The sequence below is a fragment of the Bidens hawaiensis genome, unplaced genomic scaffold, assembly GCF_021521415.1.
Source record: "Bidens hawaiensis isolate Kalapana, Puna unplaced genomic scaffold, B.hawaiensis_p1.1 tig00027066_1, whole genome shotgun sequence".
Classification (NCBI taxonomy): Eukaryota; Viridiplantae; Streptophyta; class Magnoliopsida; order Asterales; family Asteraceae; genus Bidens; species Bidens hawaiensis.
Genome location: NW_027494361.1, coordinates 37,768 through 62,765, shown reverse-complemented (window position 1 = coordinate 62,765; position 24,998 = coordinate 37,768). Strand labels below are relative to the sequence as shown.

Genomic DNA, 24,998 nt, shown 5'->3' with positions numbered 1-24,998 from the left:
TCATGAACATGAGCCTGGTTCTATGAGAGCCATTAAGTATTATTGTGCACCAACAATACTCTTCGAAACGACCCCACTTCTCTCTCACATAGGTGGTTCACCATGTACGGTTACCTTAATCGAATCATTAAAAGCCATAGGCTTAGCCTCACACTTGTCACTTTAGGAGTGGACTAGGAAGTTTACCAAACAATGTACTAAACTTCCTTTTAAATACGTAGGATTATCCCCCCCCCCCCCCCCACAGTGACCTCATTAATTCATACAATTAGGTTTTCCTATTGAACTCAATTCTGGGAATCTTTAGTCTGTTGAGTTAGTTTCCTTCATATGAACTTTAATTTTTCAAGGGCTTCAGTCCCATTCCCAATAACAACTTCTGAACTAACTCTCTACTTAGGCCTTTTGTTAGCGGATCCGCAATATTATCCTTTGGCTTTACATAGTCAACAATGATAATTCCTGTAGAGATTAGTTGTCGTACTGTATTATGTCTACGTCTGATATGTCTGTTCTTACCCTTATACATTATACTATGAGCTCTGCCAATTGCAGATTAGCTATCAAAATATTTACAAATGGCCGATGCCGGCTTAGGCCATCTTGGTATATCCTCAACAAATTGACGTAGTCAGTCTGCTTCTTCGCCCACTTTATCTAAGGCGATCAACTCTGATTCCATCGTGCTATAACCGTTTGCTTAGACGATTTCCACGACATGTGTAACATCTCGAAAAATTCCATATTAATTTTGGGCCAAAGATGACAACTTTGAAGGATGAGGGATTTAAAATTTCTTCAAAATAAACAGAAAATATAAAATATGGAGGTGAAAGCATCCATATTGAAGAATTAAGAAAAATAGATTCATCCCACATGAAAATGAAGAAAGTTCATCCCACATGGAAAGAAGAAAGAAAATGGAAGCATTCCATATGGGTATAAATAGGAAAGAAAACTTTCATCCCACATGAAAAGAAAAAAGAAAATGGAAGCTCTTTATAAGAAAGAAAGTTTCCATAGTAATATTCTTCTGTGGCTAACCACTCTCAGTAGTCCTAGCGTCTGTTGTGAAGCACCCGACGCGCACGCGCAAGGGCTCGAGCGATGGACGCAATATGGCACTTTGATGGCGCACTTTGCACTTTGGAAAGTACAAGGACTAAAAGCGGAAATCTGAATTTTTATCCTTCGCGTTACACGAACGGATCATGTATAAAGTCTTCGCGCTACGCGAAAGACAAAATAAATAAACCGGCATAAAGTGGCTTCGCGCTATGCGAAGAATTCAACCTTCTTCTCTTCGTGTTATGCGAAGGAGTAATAATGCATGTACGACATGTGTGGACACGTGGCGCCACGTGGTGAACCAGACGATGACTCATCAAATTGTATGGCGGTTCGCGCTACGCGAACGACCATAACCTTCCCCCTTCACGTGGCGCGAAGTAACTCAAAAGTTACTATAAATAGGAGGGTTCATGGCACAATCCTCTTCACACCAAAGCACCGTCATTCTCACACACTTAGCCTCGTTTTGCGTTCCAGTTCTTGTAGTGTGTGCCAAGCCCCGAAGTTCCGACGGTTTAAGCCTCAATACGCGATAGAGAGTAGAAGTGCTGCTCATACAAACTTAGGCATATAAACTCCGAATACCCGTGTAAGGTAGGGGTTCTGATGTGATGAAAGCGGTCTATAAAAACTTAACATAACCTAGACACTCTAGTTTTAAATTTATAAATCTAGACTCTTCTAATGCTAAAACACTAGACATGCAAGCGTAACTATTGACTATAGTAAAACCTAATGATGTCCGGGATATCGAACCCAAAGAACACTAGCAACACCTAAACTAGACTCTGACTAATAACTTAAATAAATAGTTTAATTGATTTTTGTGTATTTTATTTATTAACTAGTTTTTCTACACGACGTGTTGCGTCGGGGCAGCTGGCATAATCCCATCGTTGAAACTCGAGCGCTGGAAAAACCCAAGCGTTACGACAATGAGTTGATACGAATTTGGTCGGTACCTGCAGCGTTTTTTACGATATAGACACCATTGGTAAAATTTGAGAGTTAAAACCCAAAAAATTAATTCGTCAAATTAACATATAGGAAACAAAATATTTAAGACGATGTTTATTTGGTTGACAAACTCGGAAATAGTGGTAAAATACAAGCGTTGTCGGTCCCGAGCATTGGGGTAGTAAATCGTCACGAATTCGGTTGGTTTTGATTACATACCCTTACGGTGCCGGAAAAAAAAAACGAAAAAAATATAAAACTGGAGGCATTCCAACGACCAATATGGGGGGGTAGCGTTGTCTATCATGGGCTTTAAATAAGGCCGCGATTCTGCGCGAACTCGATCGGTTCCTTTTAGATTTGTTATGGATCCAGAACTAAAACAAAAAAAAAATAAAATAAAGTTTGGCCGGCTTCCATTATGTTTATTATGGTAACTGAAGTAAAATAAAATCACCAACCGGTGCCGCAAGTGGCCAATATGCCACTTGCGGCGGCCACTTGTGGCACCAAATTTGTTAATTATATATAGTAATCATTATAAACTAAAAAAATACTTCAAATAAAACTAACACTGACACTAACAGACTTTAAGGCGAACTCAAAGATAGGAGAAGCACTACCTAGGTTTAGAATCCTACTTGTGAATCTTGGATCTCTCTCGGCTATGGAAACTATGATGGCAACGGGATCTTAAAATACGACACCCTTAGACAGCCTATGGATCCCTGATCATTCTCCGGGTGTGGCCTAAAAGGAAACCTTAAGGGGCGTGTAAACTTATCGGTTGGTTGGATTACCTCTCAGTCTCTCTAACAATACTAAAGTACCCTAAAAGATATATTACCTCTCAGTCTCACTATCTCAATACACCCTAAAGTGCAAGGGGTAACCTAAGAACAATAAATAAAATATAGAATTACAATGAAAATATGGAAATCTAGGAAACCTCATGTCAGAGCATTCTAGCCTAAATACCTGATCCCAATGATAACCTGACTATCTATTACCTCTCAGTTTCTAAATAGGTAGAATACAAAAACTTAACAAATCACTAACCAATGTTCCTATGCATTACTACGTCTAGTAAAACCATAAAATAATCACAAACACACAGTAAGCGACCTAAATATGTGTCTATGACTGAAAGACTTTCAACAAGACACATACGGAACAAAGATCAATAATACATTCAAATTATATACGCAAGCACATCAAATCAATTATAGAAAGATTCTTTACTTTAGTATTATCCAACACTAGAAACCATAAACCAATAAAAATCCTCAAATCACAAAGTAGTCATCAAAAACCTATGTAGCTAGGGGGTTTAGCCAACAATCATACTCAAGAGTAAAACATAATAATTAGGTTCAAACATTGAATTCATAATGAAAATAATAAATTCAAACCGAAAAATAGTGTTATGAACGAGTATGTGTTGAGCTCTAACGCTCTCTAGTGGAACCAACGAGTGCTAACTTTTCTTGATTTTTCTCTCTTCGTACACCACAGGGCTACCCTTAGATGATCACTAAATAATTGCCCCTAGAATTCGTGACCTCCTTGGCGGCTATAGGGTTTTTTATTATTTTTATTCTTTGATTGATTTCAGCCACCATCCTTGGTGGTGGTCCCTTGACTTCTGGCCGTGGCCTATTTATTCCAAGTCTTCAAACGAAAAATAATTAACTTGTGGGTTGAAATTAATTCATCCTTATGAGCCCACTCGAACCATCTCTTTTTCTTCTGTATAGAATTTTAAAGAAAAACAGTTATTAACTATCATTTTTTTAATATATTAATATCTGACTCATTAATTGTGTGGGTAGTTATGTCTTATGTGACTGCATCTTTTTGAACGTAGCCAATCACTAAATGCAACTTCACATTGAAGACTTTATCATATTTTAATTTAGCAATTAATTTCACTTAAAAATTGTTTTTCTGATCAAATTCAATATTAGTGTAGTATTTTAATCTAATGTTCTTATAATTAAATGAGCCATATAAATTTGTTTGCATTTTCACTCGTTGATCTCAAGTATTAGTTAGAAAAATACTTTATTTAGCTTGTTGACATTTGAGACCAATAAAATCTATATATGAACTAACTAGATGAATTATTTAATAAAGAGTTAATGGTCATTTTCGTCCCTGTTGGTTGCTACTTTCACCACTTCAGTCCAAAATTTGTATTTTTGTCAATTTAGTCCTCATAGTTTTAAATATTAGCCAATTACGTCCTATCCGTCTAACGGCATCCAGCTATGCCGTTAGTTCAAGGGTATTTTTGTCTTTCTCCTTTTTATTTTGAGTTATTGGTCATTTTCGTCCCTGTGGTTTGATACTTTTGCCAATTCAGTCCAAAGTTTGAAATTTTGTCAATTTAAGTCAGTTTTTTTTCTATAACCCTAGAGAGCATTATCCAAGCCCAAAACAAGTCTGCATTTACTCTGTCGACAACAGTAATCATACCCCCTCCTCTAGTATTTAGTTTCTAGACGGTTCCTAAACTCTCCCCCATGGTGGAATTCAATGGTAAAGTGGTCAAAGCAATTCTGTGAAACCGAATTGTACGGAAAAAACTAAAAATCGTTTCTTTGACGAATGCATAATATTTAGGGTTTAGAGATTAACATATCATAACGAAAATCTGGGTCGTAATCAACTATTATACATTAATCAACAAAACAATTTTTAGTTTTTTCTGTATAATTCGGTTTCAGGGAATTACCTTGACCACTTTACCATTGAATTCCACCATGGAGAAGATTTTAGGAAATGTCTAGAAACTAAATATAAGGGGTATGATTACTGTTGTCAACAGATTAAATGCATACCATTATTTGAGGTTGGTCGATGGTTTTGGGCTTGAATTATGCTCTTCAGGGTTATAAACAAAACACATAAAAAATAAAAGAAACTGAATTAAACTGAACATTAAATTGACAAATTTTCAAACTTTGGACTGAATTGGCAAAGATATCAAACCACAGGGACTAAAATGACCATTAAAAGGAGAAAGACAAAAATACCCTTAAACTAACGGCATAGCTGGATGCCGTTAGACGGATGGGACGTAATTGGCTAATATTTAAAACTATGAGGACTAAATTGACAAAATTAAAAATTTTGGACTGAAGTGGCGAAAGTAGCAAACCACAAGGACGAAAATGGCCATTAACTCTTTAATAAAAACAACTATAAAATTACTCAAAAGTGTAGGGAATAGTTATAATATTTATATATAATTTAGCTCATATCAAATATCCCCACACTTAAACCTTTTTCGTCCCTGAAAAAGTTAATTTGTAATGGAATCATAATTCAAAACTGATCTTTAAAACATATATCTTATCTTTTAAGCACAGATAAAAGCAAAAACCGCCATTGCCGATATTGTTGTCCACTTAAACCCAGCCACCAGCCTTTCAAGCCCCCAATCATATTTAAGAATATAATTCAAGTTATATCAATTAACCCATGCGTCTCACACCTAAAGAGTTGCAAATCCACCTACCCCCATCTCAAGCATAACCAAGACTAATTAAATAGGGTTGAAGCAGACAAGTTCAACTTATCACTATAAGCTAAGAACCTTTTATTAGTAAGCAGAATTTGCGCTTAGGTGGAGTTTAAATGGATGAACGGCCAAGTGAGGTCGTACGAGCAATTCCTAGCCTAAAACTATATTATCGGATTGTTTCACCCGAGCTGCTACCCAGTATATGACGGTCCCAGGCGTCTATTCCTAGTATTTCCTAAACGTATTTATTGACTAAAAACCTCGAGCCCCAATAGTGTATCCTCAGAGTCACCATCCCCTTGGTAACATGTAAACCCTCGGCCCCGTCAAGTATGTGCCTTTTGGCCTCTTTTTCTAATCTTTGGATGCTCATTCGCATCTTTTGCGGCACTTTTTTTTTTGAAACTTTTGCAGTACTAATTTTTTTTTCTTTTTTGTTTTGTTTTTTCTTTCTTTTTTTTTGTGCACTTAGGCTAATATATAACTATTTTCTAAGCTCGTATAAAAAATGGACATGGCTGGGCGCCACCACTCGTTATGTACTTTCATAAAACCGAGTGGTATGCTACTTTTAAGTGCATTTAATTCTTACCACCTCAAGGTAGTCAGATTGCGGTAATACTTCCTGTACCTTAGTGAATTTTCAGCTTCGCTATCCACACTCTAGATGAGAACCCATAAAATTTATGATCTATTAAGTATATTAATAATATTCATGGGAAACTTTTCAAAGCTAGTTGAGCCTACCGACACATCCCAAGCTTAGTGTGTTATCTTTATTTAAATATCTTATACTAGGATAGAGCCCGTGTAATACACGGGTGGTTAAAAACAACAAAAAAATTAAATTTACTAATATACATGATAACAAATCTCTAAAAGCCTCTTTGAATAAAACATTGGATGTTAACTTAATTGCTTAATGATTTTCTGGTATTAATTATAAGCGAATTAACAACATATCATTTATAAGTCAAGAAATCCAACACAGTAACTACTTAAGTAGAGTTGGTAAACATATTTAGTTTGAAACATGAGATCTTGGGTTCGAGACTTGTATCACACAATAATTTATTTTCAAAATTTTACAAAGTGTTATCTTCATATGAAGATGACTGTATTTAAAGAGAAACCAGGTCATGGGTTATAACATAACTAAACAGGTTCATGCTCCATATTATGTTTAGAAGAAGAGATGATAAAATGGGAAACTGCTCACATGACATCTATGTGGCATCCTATGTGAAAGCCCTAGAATGATGGCATGTGGAAAAATCATGTTGCTTTAATATATAGTTAGATAGATATTAGTAGTTTTAAAAGACCAATCTTAAATTTTTCTATTATTTTCCATTTTGTTGCAAAACTTTTAGTTCAAGGGACACTTTTTTTAATTTTTTTTTTATCTTTTTTGAATTTTTATATTTTTTATATATTTTTTAAACCTTTTTTATTAAAATTATATACCTTTTCTTTCTTTCTTTTTTTATTTTTTACTACCTACAAACGTCAGTTTCCCATCCCCACACTTAAATTTCACACTGTCCTCAATGTGAGACATTAAAAAGACACGAATAAAGTAGAAACAAAAATAAAGTGGAACAGACTCCCCTAGTAAATTGTAGTGGTCGTGTGTCATGAGTCGTGTTCCGTGCCCTCGAATTCAAATGCAGTCAGCAAACTATGTTCAGATAAAGTAATATCTCACGAATGAAAGCGGCAATCCTGAAGCAAGTGGCATCCCCACACTTGTTTAAAACCATAGTTCTTCAGCCATCTCATAAGCAACCCTGGAATAACTGTAATCAAGAGAAGAAACACCCGACAAAACAAAGAAATAAAAATAAAAATGAAAATAAAATAAAAAGAAAAGATATTACCGGGTTGCCTCCCGGGAAGCGCTAAGTTTATAGAAGAGTTTTCAGCCGGACTCGCTCCCATAACCTCAATCAGGAGGCTTCTCCTTATCCACTTCCCATCTGTGCTCCCCAACACTCTTCATGGTCAGGAAGGAATCAATTGTAAAGCTCTCATGGGCCCCAAAATATAAATTCAGCTCGGGTCACCAACTCTTGAATTTTCGAGGACCGAAATGTATGATATGTATGTAATCCAAAAGGTGTTCATCCCTACATAATGATTCTGTGAAGTTACATGGGTATGACAAATTCCTACGCACAATTCGATCCCTGAGCCTCGCCATCCTTTCTCTTCTAGCCAATTTTTCAAACCTCGACACGTCCCGAATGGATATTGAGTACGGTTTGTATTTTGGTTTATCGGATTCCAGGTGTAATGTCGTAGTAACTGAGTCACTTACTACCTCATGGTTCTCCTCACAAGGCTCCATCTTGATCCACACTCTTGGCTCGTTATATAGTATATCCTCAAGAAGCTTTAAATCACCTAGTGTGTCAAACTCTGTTTTTTCACAACAAGGAGTGAGAAAATCTAATAACTCGTCACCAAATTCCAGCTCCTATGAATGAATGTGCTCCTCCTCCATGTCATTTTCCATCCTCTTATCAATTTCAACCACAGTGTCATGAGGCAGCTCTACGACCCCTATCTCCTCAGCACCCTAAAAGTCATCATCAATGGGTTTTGATCCATAATACCAAGGCGTGGGATACTGATGAGTTGAATTAACTTCTTGTTGTACTGAAGATGGGACTTCATCATCCATTATCGTCTCCGGTTCTGACTCTGACTGAAGATCTTCGTTATTCATCATAAACTCCAAGTCTGAAACTACTGGTTTTATCGCACCTGTGGCAATTTGAATAGCAAACAAGTTTCCTTCTGTATCATAAAAGGAAATATTTCGTGGTTTCGGAATCGCCTTGATATGATCTATTATAGCCTGAATTTTCCAATCTCTTTCTTCCCATGCCGCTCTCATCTGTTCAAGTGATTCTTCTCGTGTTTCATATCGCTGCGGCTGCGAATATGGGTTAGCATCGTAGTCCATGGAGTACCCCGACGAATTTAGACAACATATAGTAAAATGGGGTCCTCCACAGATCTCACGCATGATGTAAATAAATAAAAGACTCACTAGGCTAATCACAAAATACAGAAATACACGGACTCACAAGACACCACAACTCAAGACACAAAAAGACCAATAATATAATAATAATAATAATAATAATAATAATAATAGATTACAAAAAATTACTAGACACATTAAAAAGACTACCTAAGACCTATTAGACGTAAACAATTAGACACACAAATAAGACCAATTAATAATTAAGTCAATCAAAGCTAGTTTCGACCTATCACTAAGTATCCCCGGCAACGACGCCAAAAACTTAATGTGCTGAAAGCGGTCTATAAAAACTTAACATAACCTAGACACTCTAGTTTTAAATTTGTAAATCTAGACTCTCCTAATGCTAGACCACTAAACAGGCAAGTGTACCTATCGACTGTATTAAAGCCTAATGAAGTTCGGGACATCGAACCCAAAGGACACTAACGACACCTAAACTAGACTCTGACTAATAAATTAAATAAATAGATTTAATTGATTTTTATGTTTTTTATTTATTAATTATAAACTAAAAAAATACTTAAACTAAAACTAACACTGACACTAACAGACTTTAAGACGAACTCAAAGATAGGAGAAGCACTACCTAGGTTTAGAATCCTATTTGTGAATCTTGGATCTCTCTCGGCTATGAAAACTATGATGGAACCGGGATCTTAAAATACGACACCCTTAGACAACCTATGGATCCCTGATCATTCTTCGGGTGTGACCTAAAAGGAAACCTTAAGGGGTGTATAAACTTACCGGTTGGTTGGATTACCTCTAAGTCTCACTATTTCAATAAAAACCCTAAAGTGCAAGGAGTAACCTAAGAACAATAAATAAGATACGGAATTACAATGAAAATATGGAAATATAGGAAACCTCCTGTCAGAGTGTTCTAGCCAAAATATCTAATCCCAAGGATAACCCGACTATCTATTACCTCTCAGTCTCTAGATAGGTAGAATATAAGATTTAACAAATCACTAACCAATGTTCCTATGGATTACTACGTCTAGTAAAACTATAAAATAATCACAAACACACAGTAAGCGACCTAAATATGTGTCTATAACTGAAAGAATTTCAACAAGACACATACGGAACAAAGATCAATAATACATCAAAATTATATACGCAAACACATCAAATCAATTATAGAAAGATTCTTTACTTTAGTTTTATCCAACACTAGAAACCATAAACCAATAAAAATCCTCAAATTACGAAGTACTCATCAAAAACCTAGGTAGTTAGGAAGTTTAGCCAACAATCATACTCAAGAGTAAGACATAATAATTATGTTCAAACACTGAATTCATAATGAAAATAATAATTTCAAACCGGAAAATAGTTTTATGAACGAGTAGGTCTTGAGCTCTAACGCTCTCTAGTGGAACCAACACGTGCTAACTTTTTTTGATTTTTCTCTCTTCGTACACCGTAAGGGCACCCACAGATGATCACCAAATAATTGCCCCTAGAATTCGTGACAGTTAGCAGCTGTAGGGTTTTTTTTCTTTGATTGATTTCAGGGTGGCGGTCCCTTGACTTCTGGCCGTGACCTACTTATTCCAAGTCTTCAAACCAAAAATAATTAACTTGTGGGCTGAAATTAGTCCATTCTTATGAGCCCACTCGAACCATCTATTTTTCTTCTATATAAGAAAAACAGTTATTAACTATCATTTTTTTTAATATATTAATAATTAACTTAATAATTGTGTGGGTATGTCTTATGTGAGTGCATCTTTTTAAACGTAGCCAATCACTAATTGCAAATTTACATTGAAGATTTTATCATATTTTAATTTAGCCATTAATTTCACTTAAAATTGTTATTCTGACATCAAATTCAATATTAGTGTAGTATTTTAATCTAATGTTCTAATAATTAAATGAGCCATAAAAAATTTGTTTGCATTTTCACTCATTGATCTCAAGTATTAGTTAAAAAAAATACTTTATTTAGCTCGTTGACATATGAGACCAATAAAATCTATATATGAACTATATTTTAATCTAATGTTCTAATAATTAAATAAGCCATATAAATTTGTTTGCATTTTCACTCGTTGATCTCAAGTATTAGTTAAACAAAAATACTTTATTTAGCTCGTTGACATTTGAGACCAATAAAATCTATATATGAACTAACTAGATGAATTATTTAATAAAAACAATCATAAAATTACTCAAAATTGTAGGGAATAGTTATAATATTTAATAAAAGTATTATTTTGTTACTAAGGCTTAGACCATAGTCGGGGGTATAAACCAAACCTTGATCATAATTATATTTACATAAGTTTTATACATACAAAGGTTATAGCTAAAATTGTTTTGGTCAAAAATTGACAAAGGTGATTTCGTAACCAAATTAGTAAATGGGACTCGGTGCTTGCTTGAAATGAACGTAAAAGTGCTAGAACACAGAGATTTGTTGCGAGGAAAAAATCCGTTATCCTGAGGATAACAAGAAAAAAACCCCGGGTGATGAAAACTATCACCACCAGTTTATTAATAACAAAATCGGTTACAAGTGGTAGAGCTAAATTGGATCGTGATTACAAAGTGCGAAACTGCTAAGTCTCGAGTGCTAGAAGGTGTGTGTTATGATCCAAGTATGGCTCTATTTATACAAAAGAGTAACTAACAAGAATTCCTCTAAATTAGGATATGACTAACTAATTCTAATTAGCCGTTCCTACTTTTCCGGAGATGATTGATTCCTTCCAATTTAGCAACGTTTCCTTTTTAATCACGCTTTATTTGAAGTAAGTCAACTATAATTCCGAATCTTTTGGCAATCGTGGTCATATCTCTTGACCTGGTAAACAAGGAAAATAGCGAACAAATTGTTAATTAAACAATACATTTAGGATACCTGCTACCTTGGAGGATACCGTATCTTGGAATCATCCCGAACATATTGCTTGCTAAGGATACCGAAAATCCGTGCCCTAACAAAAATAATGTTTCTTAATGATTAAGAAACATAAGCTTTTACATACAAGATGAGATAGACTAATATAGTTTATTCATGATTAAGAAACACAGTTTTGTATATACAAAGGATATAGTTAAAATTTATGTTTCTTCATAACTAGGAAACATAAGATTTTACATACGAAGATTATAGTCATTTAATGTTTCTTCTTGAAGAAGAAACCTATCAGTAGATGTTTCTTCCTGAAAGAAGAAACTCAACACATGATTTGTAAATAAATGGAAAGACTACGAGTCTAAATATTATATTCAAACAAATGATCAGTCAAAGTTTAAAGCTATCAAAACCAGACTAAAGGTCTGTAGTTGGATGAAGAGACGATCCGGGTATTTATATAAACCTATTTTATTATTGGTCAATCATCATTCATTTACAAAGGTTTTCAAATAAGATCACCACATCATTCAGAAAAGACAATCACAGGTGATTACGTTAAACCTTTTACAGTCAGTCATTAAGATAAACGGGTTGTTTATCTTAACAAGTCAGTCATATGTTTATATGAGATTACGTGATCTCTGAATTTAAGGGATTACGTGATCCCTAAGTCACAAGGTAGAAAATAAAAGCAACTCAGACCGAGTACACATGGGTCTTGATCCAAATATATCTGTCTATCCTATCAAGCAACACTACGTGGCCGCAGGTTAGCAGTCATAACGAAAGTTCTCCAATGGGCATATCAGTTCCCAGAGAACCATAATTGTGTGTATGGCAAGTGGCACAAGTCCCAGAAATAAGAGACGTTTCTGCCGAGCGTGTTCAATAAAATTATCTTGTCAGTCAAAGATTTAATAAATATTTTTAGAGTCAACGATTCACCAGCATATTGCTGACGTATTTTTCCCCCACATTTCAGGGAAATAGATATAGCACACCTAGCAAGGGATAAGAGATACCCATGGAATAGATGCTCGCTATATGGACATGGCCAAGTTTTAATTATTAAAATATTGTAAACAAAGATCAAACAAGGTTTGTAAATCAAGCACTTGGATATTTATTATCCGAGAAGTTTCAAAATAAATTAATATTTATTTGTAACCAAAGTTTTCCGCTAAATAACCCACAACTCTGATATATTTACAAAACAGGTACCAACTATGGCTCACACACCAAAGGCCCTAAGTCGGGTTGTGACAATATGGCTGCATCTCCAAGTGTGAATACATACCCACTTGTTTCTCTCGTATCATTCATGTCAGATATCCAATTTACATCACAGTGTCATTCGATAACTATTGGATATCTGTTATAATGCAACCCGTATTCTCGAGTGTATCTTAAGCACCGAAACAACTGAATCACATAGTTCCAATGAATTGAACTTGGGTTGCTCGTGTATTTACTTAGCTTGCTCACAACATGTGCTAAGTCTAGTTTAGTACAACTCATCAGATATATCAAGCTGCCGATAACTCTTGAGTATTCCAATTAGTTAACGGGTTCACCGATATTCTTAGCTAGATGTTGACTTGTGTCAATGGGAGTTCTAGCAACATTAGAGTCATTTGCATTAAACTTCTCAAGAATTTTATTCGCGTAGTGGGATTGACTTAAAACAAGTCCACTTTGGGTTCGTGTAATTTTAACTCCAAGAATCACCACATCCGCAAAACCCATGTCTTTTATGTCAAATCTTGTTTTTGGCATGTTCTTTGTGGGCATTATGATTTTGTCATTATTTCCATCAATGAGCATATCATCTACATATAGACACAGAATGACATATCCATCTGATGTGTTCTTCACATATACACATTTGTCACATTCATTGATTTTGAACCCAATATGAAGCATGACATGATCAAACTTTTGGTACCATTGTTTTGGAGCTTGTTTCAATCCATACAAGGATTTTACAAGTTTACACACTTTCTTTTCTTACCCAATGGCTATGAAGCCTTCAGGTTGCTCCTTGTAAATCTCTTCCTCCAGATTTCCATTCAAGAAAGCTGTTCTCACATCTATTTGGTGAACTTTCAAATTTCTAATGGGGGCAATGGAAAGCACCAACTTGATGGAGGTTATTCCCGTAACTGGTTAATATGTATCAAATAATCTAAACCTTCTCGTTGTTTATATCCTTTGATCACCAACCTTGCCTTGTATTTATCGATGGTGCCATCTGGTTTCATCTTCTTCTTAATCCATCGATATCCTAGTGGTTTGCATCCTTGAGGAAGATCCACTAGTCCCAAGTATGATTTTGTAAAATAGAATCTACCTCACCTTTGATGGCCTCCCTCCACTGAGGTACTTCTGAGGAACTCACCGCTTGTTGGTACGTTTGAGATTCTTCTTCTACCATGTAGGTAAGGAACTTGACAAAATACTAAGCGGATGATGTGTGTAAGGAAAATATAAGTGGAAAAATGGCTAGACAAAGGGTTTATCCTAAATTCCTCAATGGTTTATGCCATGTATATGTATATGGTTTTAAAATGCAATCCCAAAAACAAGTTCTACCTTACAATAATTACCCGGCTCTCTCAATTGCCTGCAAAAACATGAGAAAAAATAATGATGAGGCCAACTCATGGAAACGGGCGGAATGTGTAACTTTTGCAAGGTAAGAATGTGAATCTTGTTTGTCATGCTTAAAGGTATGTCTTTTTAAAGATTTTCGGCTTGAATGTCTTAAATATTTGTGCTTTGACAAAACAATTAAAGTTGAATTAAAATTGCTTAGTGGTTATTATTTGCTACAAAAAATTTTCTTAAGAGTTTTGCAAAAAATCTAAGTTTGGACAAACAAAGTTCGTAAAATTCCTTCTCCACACTTAAATTGTGCAACGCCCTCGTTGTACAACAAAAAACTATAAAAGTGAAATGCGTAAGAGAGAGAACAGAAAACTCCCCTGATCCAGCAAACTGCCAGAAGTGCCTCTAAAGACCTGACAACGCGTGAAAGCATCCAAAACAAAAGAAACCATCACATGCCATTGACATACTAACAAACACATTATAAACCCATCATATATAATAAAAGCATCCAACAAACATAATCCCAAAACCAACACAATCCAAACCATCAAAATATAGTTTGCAACAAAACAAAATACTTAAAAGAAACACACAAATGGGTTGTACCAACGAGGGAAAACGGTGCAACCCTACATACTACCATAGCCGAATACGCTTATAAACGGGTGGCTCTATGATATTAAAAATTATTATACGACCCGTTTAAATAAAAAGTGTTTTAGAAAAAAAATCAACAAACGGGTCATGCCATCAACATTTAAATTTACCCGGACCAAACCTGATACAGTTTATGTAGTGAAGAAGGCGATCATCTCGGCATTTTATTATACTTTTGATGTGTTCATATGGCCATTGACACGCCTTGAACTTTGGTTGGTCCGACTTTCTCCATGCCCTCTCCAGTGGTGTTTTTGATTTGGGTGGCGATCCACCATCATGCTCATCCATGGGCGGACATTCTTTGGTGCAAGGAAGTGAATCGGATGTCACCATAGTCATTGGTTTGTTGGTGAACCCATTCACTTGTAGCTTTTCTTCTTGGTGCGGCTCTTTCATGACTTCCACGGTTGGTTCTCCAAATAATAAGGCTTCCAATTCATTAAGATCACCAACTAGATCGAACTCTTCTTCATTGACTTCCATGAGTGGTATACCTAACAACGCATCCCCAAACTCGTCTTCCCACGATGGAATAATATGAACCGGAGGTGGGACTTTTGCGGTACTTTGTGGGCTTGAGAATTGCACTTTGTCCATTATGGTCCCCGGTTCTTGAGTTTGCTCCAACACAACAATGGATAAGGGTTTTGGTGCTTTAATTTCATCCTCATCATCCCAATATATGTTGTGATTCGTGTAGCAAGGCAAACTCTCCCGTCGATAGTTAGCACAAAGTTAATTGATCACAATACTTTGGGCCTCTATTCTACGGAGTTGTTCCTCATATTCACGAGGATCGAGCATCGGCAGTGGTATCCCAACATCTTGTATGCCTTTGTCAAGCATCACGTCCCAACATTTCATTCTTTGTTCCCAATACTCTAGAAATCCCGGGCTAAGCTCAAGTTAGAAAGGTGGTGTGTCGGGACCCTCAAATGGTTGTGAATAAGGGTAAGGTTCTTCATTTAAATATGTGGGGCACCCACTTGAATAATAACAATCATGTGTGTGATGGGGTTCTCCACATATCTCGCACCAAACCTCCATGTGATAATTCTCGTTATCATAATGGTATCATTCACAATAATCTCCATAGCAGTGATGCTCCATAGGAATTACTGCAAGGAACACTCAAACAAAAGAATCACGGACACCACATATACATGAAATACAAATGAACTGAATAATGAATAAACCAAAAAAATATAAAAAATAACACACATACACAAAGTAGCTACAAAAAAAAATCACTAAACAAATAAAAGACACTAAAAATTGAAATAAAAATAAAAATAAGATGAATAAAAATGAAATAAAGTAAAATAAAGTAGATCGAAAATATAAACAAGGCTATATCAAAGACTCGGATCGTTCTAAAAAATCACCGTGCCCCCGGCAACGGCGCCAAAAACTTGACGTGTGTGAATATATATATAAATTTGGATAAAAGTTCCACACAAATCGGGTTTTAAAAATAGGTTTTCACCTATAATTAAACCACACACGAAAGGCAAGTGTACCTATCGTTTGTAATAAAGTGTCGGCAAGAATCGAGTGTCAATCCATGGATACGGTAATTTTCTAGTACTAAATCTTTGTAAATGACTAACCGAACAAAGAAATCTTAATTTGAGTTTTTAACTAACTAAACTAGCATACAATGAAAACAAAGCAAGTAAAAATACAAGAAACAATCAATCCAACAAGACTACCTAGACACGCATCCACTCTACTAATGTGATAAAATAGCAATGATATGGTAAACATCATGAATCTAAACATAAATACTAGATTACAATCAAGAAACCTAATACTAACAAATAATCATCATGATGGGCTTCCAATCAAGAATCAAAGGAAAGCTAGCATGAACAACATTCTAACCACCTAAGATTACACTAAATTAGCTAAATTCATGAATTAAACATCAACTTATGAAACTTTAACTAGTAAGTCATCACCAAGTCAAGAATCATAACAACACTCATCAATTTTCCAATATCAAGTGTAGGGTTTCATGCTCATCAATAATATTATAACCAAACTAATCTTTACTAGTCATTCCTAACTTAGCAATGTAAACAAAGAAAGCATGAACATTCAAAGTTTACAAACAAACATCTAGAACATAGTTTTCCAACATGAATGCCTAAACATTTGTAAGACTAACAAGGTATGCAATTCTAACAAGCATGAACACCATCAATATTAACTCATAACTTCAACATTTCCTTGAAAGAAAACCAAATTACCATAACCATACATAGATAAAAATCACAATAGTAAAAGCTTCAACAATGTCTAGATAGTAAAGGTCTTAGCCCATAAGGCTTAATGCAACTACAATCAATCTAAAAATAAGCTTACAAAACATGCTCTTAAACATAGAAATGCAAACTAAAATCAAGAAAGGATTGAAGGATGGAATGATGAATCTTATGTTGGTGGAAGCCTCCAAGAATCCCCTAAAATTGCTGCACTTGATTGAGAGAAAATCCCCAAAACTCCACACCATAAATGAAAAGAATTGAAGGCTTATAAGCTGTCTGGTCACTTGGCACGGTCGTGCCCAGATATAGTAAGTCAATGTTTTGCTTTCTCCCGACCAATTTTGCAGTTTTCTCTGATTTGGCACGGTCATGCCAAAAAGTGGCACGGTCGTGCGGCTCGGCACTGGAAAGTGCACTGGCAAGCATGGTCATGCAGGTCAGCACTGGCAAGTGCACTGGCAAGCATGGTCGTGCAGGTCTGGCAGAATGCTTATTTTGTCCCCGAAACGCCCTCTTTTCATGTTTTCTTTGTCGGGCGGGCGCCCGGACCTGCAAATTTACAAATAACTCAAATAAGTACCTAAAACAATGAATTTGCATGGAGTTCGGGATAAATATGAAGGTAATTTGATGCAATAAGATGTACACTTTGTGTTACATCAGAACTCAAGGCCGAAGGATTTTTTCAGTCCTTTGTCATTTATTCTTTCTAATTTCAACTTCCTCTGTCTCAGTTTGTTCTCAAGGTCCATCTCTTGCACCCTCGTTCTCTAGAACAATTTCCTCAACCGGTCAAGAACAACTCGGTTTTTCTTTACCCAAGCATGGGAAAACATGTTCAAACCATGATGCATCTTTTGATTCTATTACGGTGCCGTTGTTTATTCTAGGGTTCTTAGAATCATGCACAAGAAACCGATATGCACCATCAGGACGGGTGTATCCAATAAGTACACAATCCACTGTTTTGGGTTCTATTAGTAGGCGTCTTAGTGGTGTCACTACTACCTTGGCTAGGCACCCCCACACTCGCAAGCATTTATATGATGGTTTATTTCACGTACATAATTCGTATGGCGTTACATCTTTCTTCTTATTGGGTATCATGTTTAAGACATAATTCGCAGATAAGATTGCTTCCCCCCACAGGTCTTGGCTTATCCCAGAACTTATCATCATGGCATTCATCATGTTTTTCAAAGTGCGGTATTTACGTTTCGTCATGCCATTTGATTAAGGGGAGTAAAGATGCGTTTCCATCTTTTTCACACAAATCAACAAAAGGTGAAATATATTCACCTCCTTAGTCGCTCCTTACTTTTTTGAATTTTCGATTTAGTTGATTCTCAACTTTGGATTTTAACAAGATAAACCTTGTTATTCGCCCAATCAAGTTAACTTCGGTTACCAAAACCAAGAGTTCCGTGACCATAGCAACAAGGTTATCAACCTCACAAACCATATTCACTTGTCGAGCATTTTCTTTCTTTGGAAAGTTGCACTCGTTGGCCCTATGGCCTTACGTTCGAAAATTGTAGCAAGTTTCTTGGAACTTCTTTTTCCCAACTCTCCCATTAGGACCAAGGTTGGAACCTTTCCCATAATTATACTTTCCACCCTTTTCACCGTTCTTATTACCCTCTGAAGATTGGTCGTGCTCAACAACATTGGCCTTTGTTGTTGCAGAACCATCAACCATTTTAGTGCAGTTTTGTTATCTTCTTCAATACAAATATGGACAACAAGATCTTCAATGGTCATTTCCTTCCGCTTATGCTTGAGATAGTTCTTGAAATCAACCCAACTTGGTGGTAGCTTTTCAATCATAGCAGCAACTTGGAATGGCTCGCTTAGCCTCATTCATTCCGCATGAATATCATGAACAATAACTTGTAACTCTTAGACTTGGCTCATGAAGTTTTTGAGTCTATCATTTTAAAGTCCAAGAACTTAGCCACCATATTCTATTTTGTATTTACAGTCCAAAGACTCCCATAATTCTTTGACAGTCTTGGCTTTGCAATACACATTGTATAGTGCGTCCACCATACCATTCAAAACATAATTCGGGCACAAGAAATCTGAATGATTCCAAGCATAAACTGCGCTCACTGATTGAGCATTCATTTCTCTGGTTGGGGAGCGGTGAGCACCACTGGTTGAAATTCACACCGGTGAATTTCTCAGTATGAGATGTACTGTCTCACGCAAGCCTGGGTTTTCGAACCTGCATTTGTGTCCGCAGGACGTGCGGGCACGCACGAGTTCGAAGAAATTCCAGTCCAGAAACCCAATTTTGCACCCCCCCCCCCTCACAAGCGCGCGGGTAGGACTTGTGGTAAAACATGCCATAAAGATTCAATTGAGTGGGACAAGCTTTTACCACTTTTATATTTGAGAAATTCATTTACACACTTGTACCCAAAACTTCCAACAGGTTTTTCCAATCTTAGGTACAGCGGGTGGGGGTGTCAAACTCTCCTCACCCGAGTTTGCTTAGGTTGAGCTAGCACACCACCTATGGCTTCCGGGGTGATGGAGTGAGGCTGATTGATTAGTTGTGTGGTTGTTGTGGATTTAAAGAGGAGTGCCCTTCCCACTCTTATAGTATTCTAGGATAGAAGTCTATAACTCTATGTATTACAAGAGTTGATAAATTTAAAATTTAATAGTTAGTAATTGAAACGCTTTTTAAATGTTTGAATAAATTTTATGGCTGTGATGTGTATCAAGTTTATAATTATATTTATGAATGCATTTGATCCATTTAGACTATTGTTTCATTGTAATGATCTACACAAGATTATTCAAGATTGACAGAATTAGCATTTGTATCATGATTATTGAAGAATTTCTGTCATTAAACTCTCCTTGTAGGTTATTGATTTTGGTCAAACTATTTTAATTTTAAAAATGATCTTATTTAAGATAACAATTTACCAAGTAATTGGTGATAATTAATTTTAATTAACTTTAAATAACAAAGCTCACTACAAAATTAAAAATCTAAATTGTTGTCAATTTAGCTACTTAAAATTGATAAATCGGATTTAAACATGAAAATAAGGGTGAGGAAACACAAAATAATAACATTTAGCAGCAGATTTATTTGTTTATTATATAAAGAATCTTACTTTAAATATATTAAAACAAAGATCAGCCCCTTTATTCTTCTTGCGAACTGCATTGTTGCAAAATTTGAAGTAATGATCCACTTAACATGTATATATTCACACTTATTCAAAGAATACTGATTTTACATATAAAATAATAAAGCAGAGATGTTTATTTAATATTATGGAAAAGAATATTGTTTTTAGTTATTGGATGCTATTGAACTATATGCCCACACTTGGAGTTGGATTAGTTAACTAATAATGCTACTACTTTGGTCCACATGTTTAAAGGAACATACCTATATTTAAGTATGATATTTTAACTACAACTAGTATTCTAGTATTCGTACCCGCGCGTTGCGGCGGATCACGTTAACTGCATTAGATATATTACCAACAAAAACCATGTTGTAATCTAACTCGTTACCAATAAAATACAAATTTCAACTTGTAATCCGACCTGCTACCAACAAAATACAAATACAAATCCAGATTCTTTACATCGTTAACGAAATGGGGAAAAAGGTCAATGCCCAAAACCTTTGGAACTTTATATAGCAAACGAAACCAGACCATCAAATCTAAATTTACGCGTGACAACATTTTGACACTAAACCAAACGAAATTTCAACCCACTTACAATTTGCACTATGTGACCTCCAATACTTTTAACTCGTATGCTCGTTCCATAGAAAAAACTGAACCCAGAAACAAATCTGATCCCTTCTAGTTTACTGAACCTGTGTTTGGTACACCCATATCAACAAATCAAACTTAAGCTGCAGATTGGAGTTAATGTTATTAAAACTGTGAATGTGCACTACTTGAAAGGACCAAACTACCCCTAGTTGTAAAGTCGACGCGCTACAAATTTGATGAATACCCATAACAAAACTATTTAAAATATAAAGCATAGACCAAAAGAGAATAAAAAAATTCTTGCTATATCCAAATTGACCGAAATGCCCATGCTATATCGAACAATTTATTTTATTTAAGTAAATGAACGAATATGAACATCATGTTTAGTTTGTTCATTTACGTTCATGAACGTTTGTTTATGTTTGTTCATTTGTGTTTGTTCGTTTAACCATGTGAATTTTTAAAACAAATTAATTTATTTATTTACATTCGTGAACGTTTGCTTATGTTTGTCCGATTGTTTCCGCATTGCATCCTCATCCTCAGTTGACATGGAACAAACATAACAAAATATTCCATAACTAAAGATCATTAACAATAATGCATAAACACCAACACAATCATTTTAATATCTAAATGAAATTTACACAAAGAAATAGAACAAATGACACCGAAGCTATTTATGTCCAGAAAGAAGCAGTGTCACAAATTAAATGAACCAATTTTAGACTCCATCCCTAATTAAATAAAGTCAATAACCATATAGGGGGAGGGGAAACAGGGGCTGGCTAATACAAATGCAGACCGGTTAGCCAAACACCACACCAGAGACTTCGCGAAGGAGGAAGAATCAAACAGAAATCTGATGATGATGATGGTGGTGTTAGAGGGAAGGTGAGGAGATGGGCACGTGACAGTAGACCCACTAACCCAATTTTTATCATGCTTCAATGTCTTGTATATAGAGCTTGCTTGATAGATTGTATTTTTGGTGAATTATGCGAGAGGAAGAAGATTTGCTTTTTAAATATGCATTATGCATTTAATGAAACGGTAAAAATAAAAAAAAAGATTATGCTCTTAAAGACAAAGCATAAATCAATTCTTTAAAACACGAGGGACATAAAGTATATGACCAAGCATACATCAGACACGAGGGACACACAATGGAAAACAAAAAAACAAAAAAAACAAATCGTTTAACAAACAACTTAAATGTATAATCTAACGAGTAACTTGGATTTTTTTTTCTTTGTGGTATTTTTTTTAGTGGGAGTCATAGAAAGAGACAAGTCGTGTAAATACACTAGCTAGAGTTATGATGATTGAAATGACACCCATTCGTCATAGTGTGATGATATATTGGACCATTTAGAAATTATATTATTAAGATATTATATAGAAATCTGAGAACCCACATGCAAAACCCGACAAGATTTTAGGGAATTTTCTGATTTGATATCATTAACTTAAAATAAACATACAAAGTTGTTTATATACAAAAGAAACAAACAAAAGTAGCTCAATTAAATGAAACTAACGAACTTTGGTACAAAAATTCGATGTGAACTTACGTACGAAACATTGTTTCCGATGGCACCCGTATACATGATGACACTTTATTCAAGTTAGTTTTGTCCACTAACACGAACTGTGATAAATACAACATCAACATGATTGTTTCAAAACGTGTTGTTCCTGACACATAAGCAGGCCCACGTCAGACCGTCTCTGTCTCTGACCCATCACATGAGAGGTAAATCAGCCTCACTTAATGATAAGGTGATTGGCACTTAGGATTATTTTCGAACTCACAGCCTCTAGGCTATTGTTCCAAGTCTTGCAACATCAACATAATTGGATAAATATACTATTTATTTTCGTTGTTAATAACTAGTGTTTAAACCCACGTTTCATGGCGGGGTCATAGATTGAGGATGCATATTTTCCGTTTGTTGGTTTTACCGTTAGTTGGCCTTTTAAGGTTGTAGTAGACCACGTATGCACAAAGTAGTGTCTTAACAATTTAGACAGTTATATGATCAACATTATTTACCTATACATGTGGATTAGATATACATAACAAATGGCCACATGGTTTGTTTGGTTTATGGCTGCAGTTCATACATGGCTTCATTTTGCATCCAAAAAGCGTGTGTTTTTTTTCCTCTGCCAAACTACTACTGTCCTAGTTGTAATACCAAAAGCCTCTCATTTTCATCAGCTAAGTTGAGTGGGTGTCCTCGCTTGGCTTCGGTGGTATCTGTTATTGAGAATGTGGTTGTGTTAGCCTTTATGTGTGTATAAGTTATAAACGGTTTTGTAACTTTTGGGTGTTACCTGGCGTGTCTATTGGAATTAATCAAGACTTTAAGCTAAGTATTTAATTAATAGAAGCTTGGGTGTTAACATGAAATTAATATTAATTTTGTAATTAACTTATATAGCCTAGAATGTGGCTGTTGTCATCGTCACATTAGCAAACCAGTGCCAAGGGTAAATTACACCCCTTCGTCACCTATAAATACCTTGTAATTCATTCATTTGAAACATACAATCCTAAATTCAATAAACATATTTTCTCTATTCATTCCCTATTTTTACCAGTGTCACATTGAAGCTGACGTTTTGCTTGTAGGTGATGAGTTTGCCATGGTACATTGAAATTAACTTCTATTTGCTCCCTCTGAATAATTTTATTGAAGGCTTTATCTTCAGCCGGAAAGAATAAAATATTCTCATAACTCTTAATAGATATTACATGCTATTTTTCATGTTCATTCCCTTTGAGGATCAGTCGTGGACTCGTGGGTGTTTCCTTGTTCTCTTTTACCGGCATTGTGATGGTTATCGTCTTTTTTCTCTCTCCTTCTATGTTTTTGATGTTTACTATCCATATGATTGATGATACAATCTTAATATAAACCATGAAATTTCTGTTAATTGACTAGCCATATGATTGATGATACAATCTTAATATAAACCATGAAATTTCTGTTAATTGACTAGAAAAGTTGCTGCCCAAGTATGAAAATACAACCAGTTCAGTGATATAATGATATTTTTCTATAGGAGGGAATGATCAGAATTAAGATAAAGGATATAAAGAGCATTGATCTTTCGAGTGGTTAATATGACTATTTAATTTATGTTTACCTATCAGTTACCTGCAAGTGATGTTGTTGCTTCATCTTATCATAATCAAGTTGTCGTTAATACACATTTACACAAGTTTCTGCCTACAAATGGGTAAATCAGGGTGCTTAATTTTTTTTATAAACAATAAAGTTACTAAAGCATGCATAAAGTAAATAAAAAAAACATATTCGTGTAATATAAAAAGGCAAAAGGAAAGCGACGCCTGAGAGATTCGAACTCTCGCGGGGAAACCCCATGTACTTAGCAGGCACACGCCTTAACCACTCGGCCAAAGCGTCACTTGATGATATGCTTTTGTATATATTATCTCTTATCTCTATGACACAGACCTAAGTCCAAAACAATTTATTTGATTAGTATTTTGTTAAACTTGATTATATGTTACAAAACAGTTTAATAAGAAAATAAAAAATATGAGATTTTCGTTCACCACGTTAAACGACAATAAACAGATACAAAACCCAAAAGTGTACTGGACTAATTTACTTAATCCAACAAGTGGTACATTGCATTTATTTGCATCCGTTGGCTGTACAAAAATATAAACCAAAATAAGCCCAATTCCCAGCATCATGTTTGGATGCATGTTGTTTCAAGAAAATACAAGCCCAAATAAGGGAAACCCGATGGTACTGTAGTAAGCAGACTATTATTCTAATCATTATCCAGTTAACAACAAAACACCCAATTTAGTGGTGCGAATACCGATTGATTGGTTTCTGGGTTGTCGGGTTATAAACCGAACCGGTTTTTGACCAAACGGTCAAAACCAGATAATGTCAATAATTGTTTACGGTTTTGTAACCAGTTTCTATGCTTGAAATCTATAACCATGAAAGCTGGCTAGGTTATTAACCAAATTTTACAAATCTTAAGGTATGGTAATTAGGTATAGTTTCTACGTAACTGTGTGATTGGCTGATTGCTTTAAAAAAAATTAAAATTTCATTATAAAAGCAAACAATTATGTGCATTTTCTAATCAGTTGTTCGATAAATTTTTTAAAAAGAATTGCAAACATTTTGAGTTTGGTTTGCGTTTAAGTTCATCGTTT

At 35.3% G+C, this 24,998-nt stretch overlaps 1 non-coding gene across 1 annotated transcript; it reads right to left on the bottom strand.

Moving 5' to 3' along the window:
* Positions 1 to 24,140: 24,140 nt before the first annotated feature.
* Positions 24,141 to 24,222, bottom strand: TRNAS-GCU (transfer RNA serine (anticodon GCU)). The gene has a single exon. It is a non-coding gene; the product is annotated as a tRNA-Ser (tRNA).
* Positions 24,223 to 24,998: the final 776 nt, after the last annotated feature.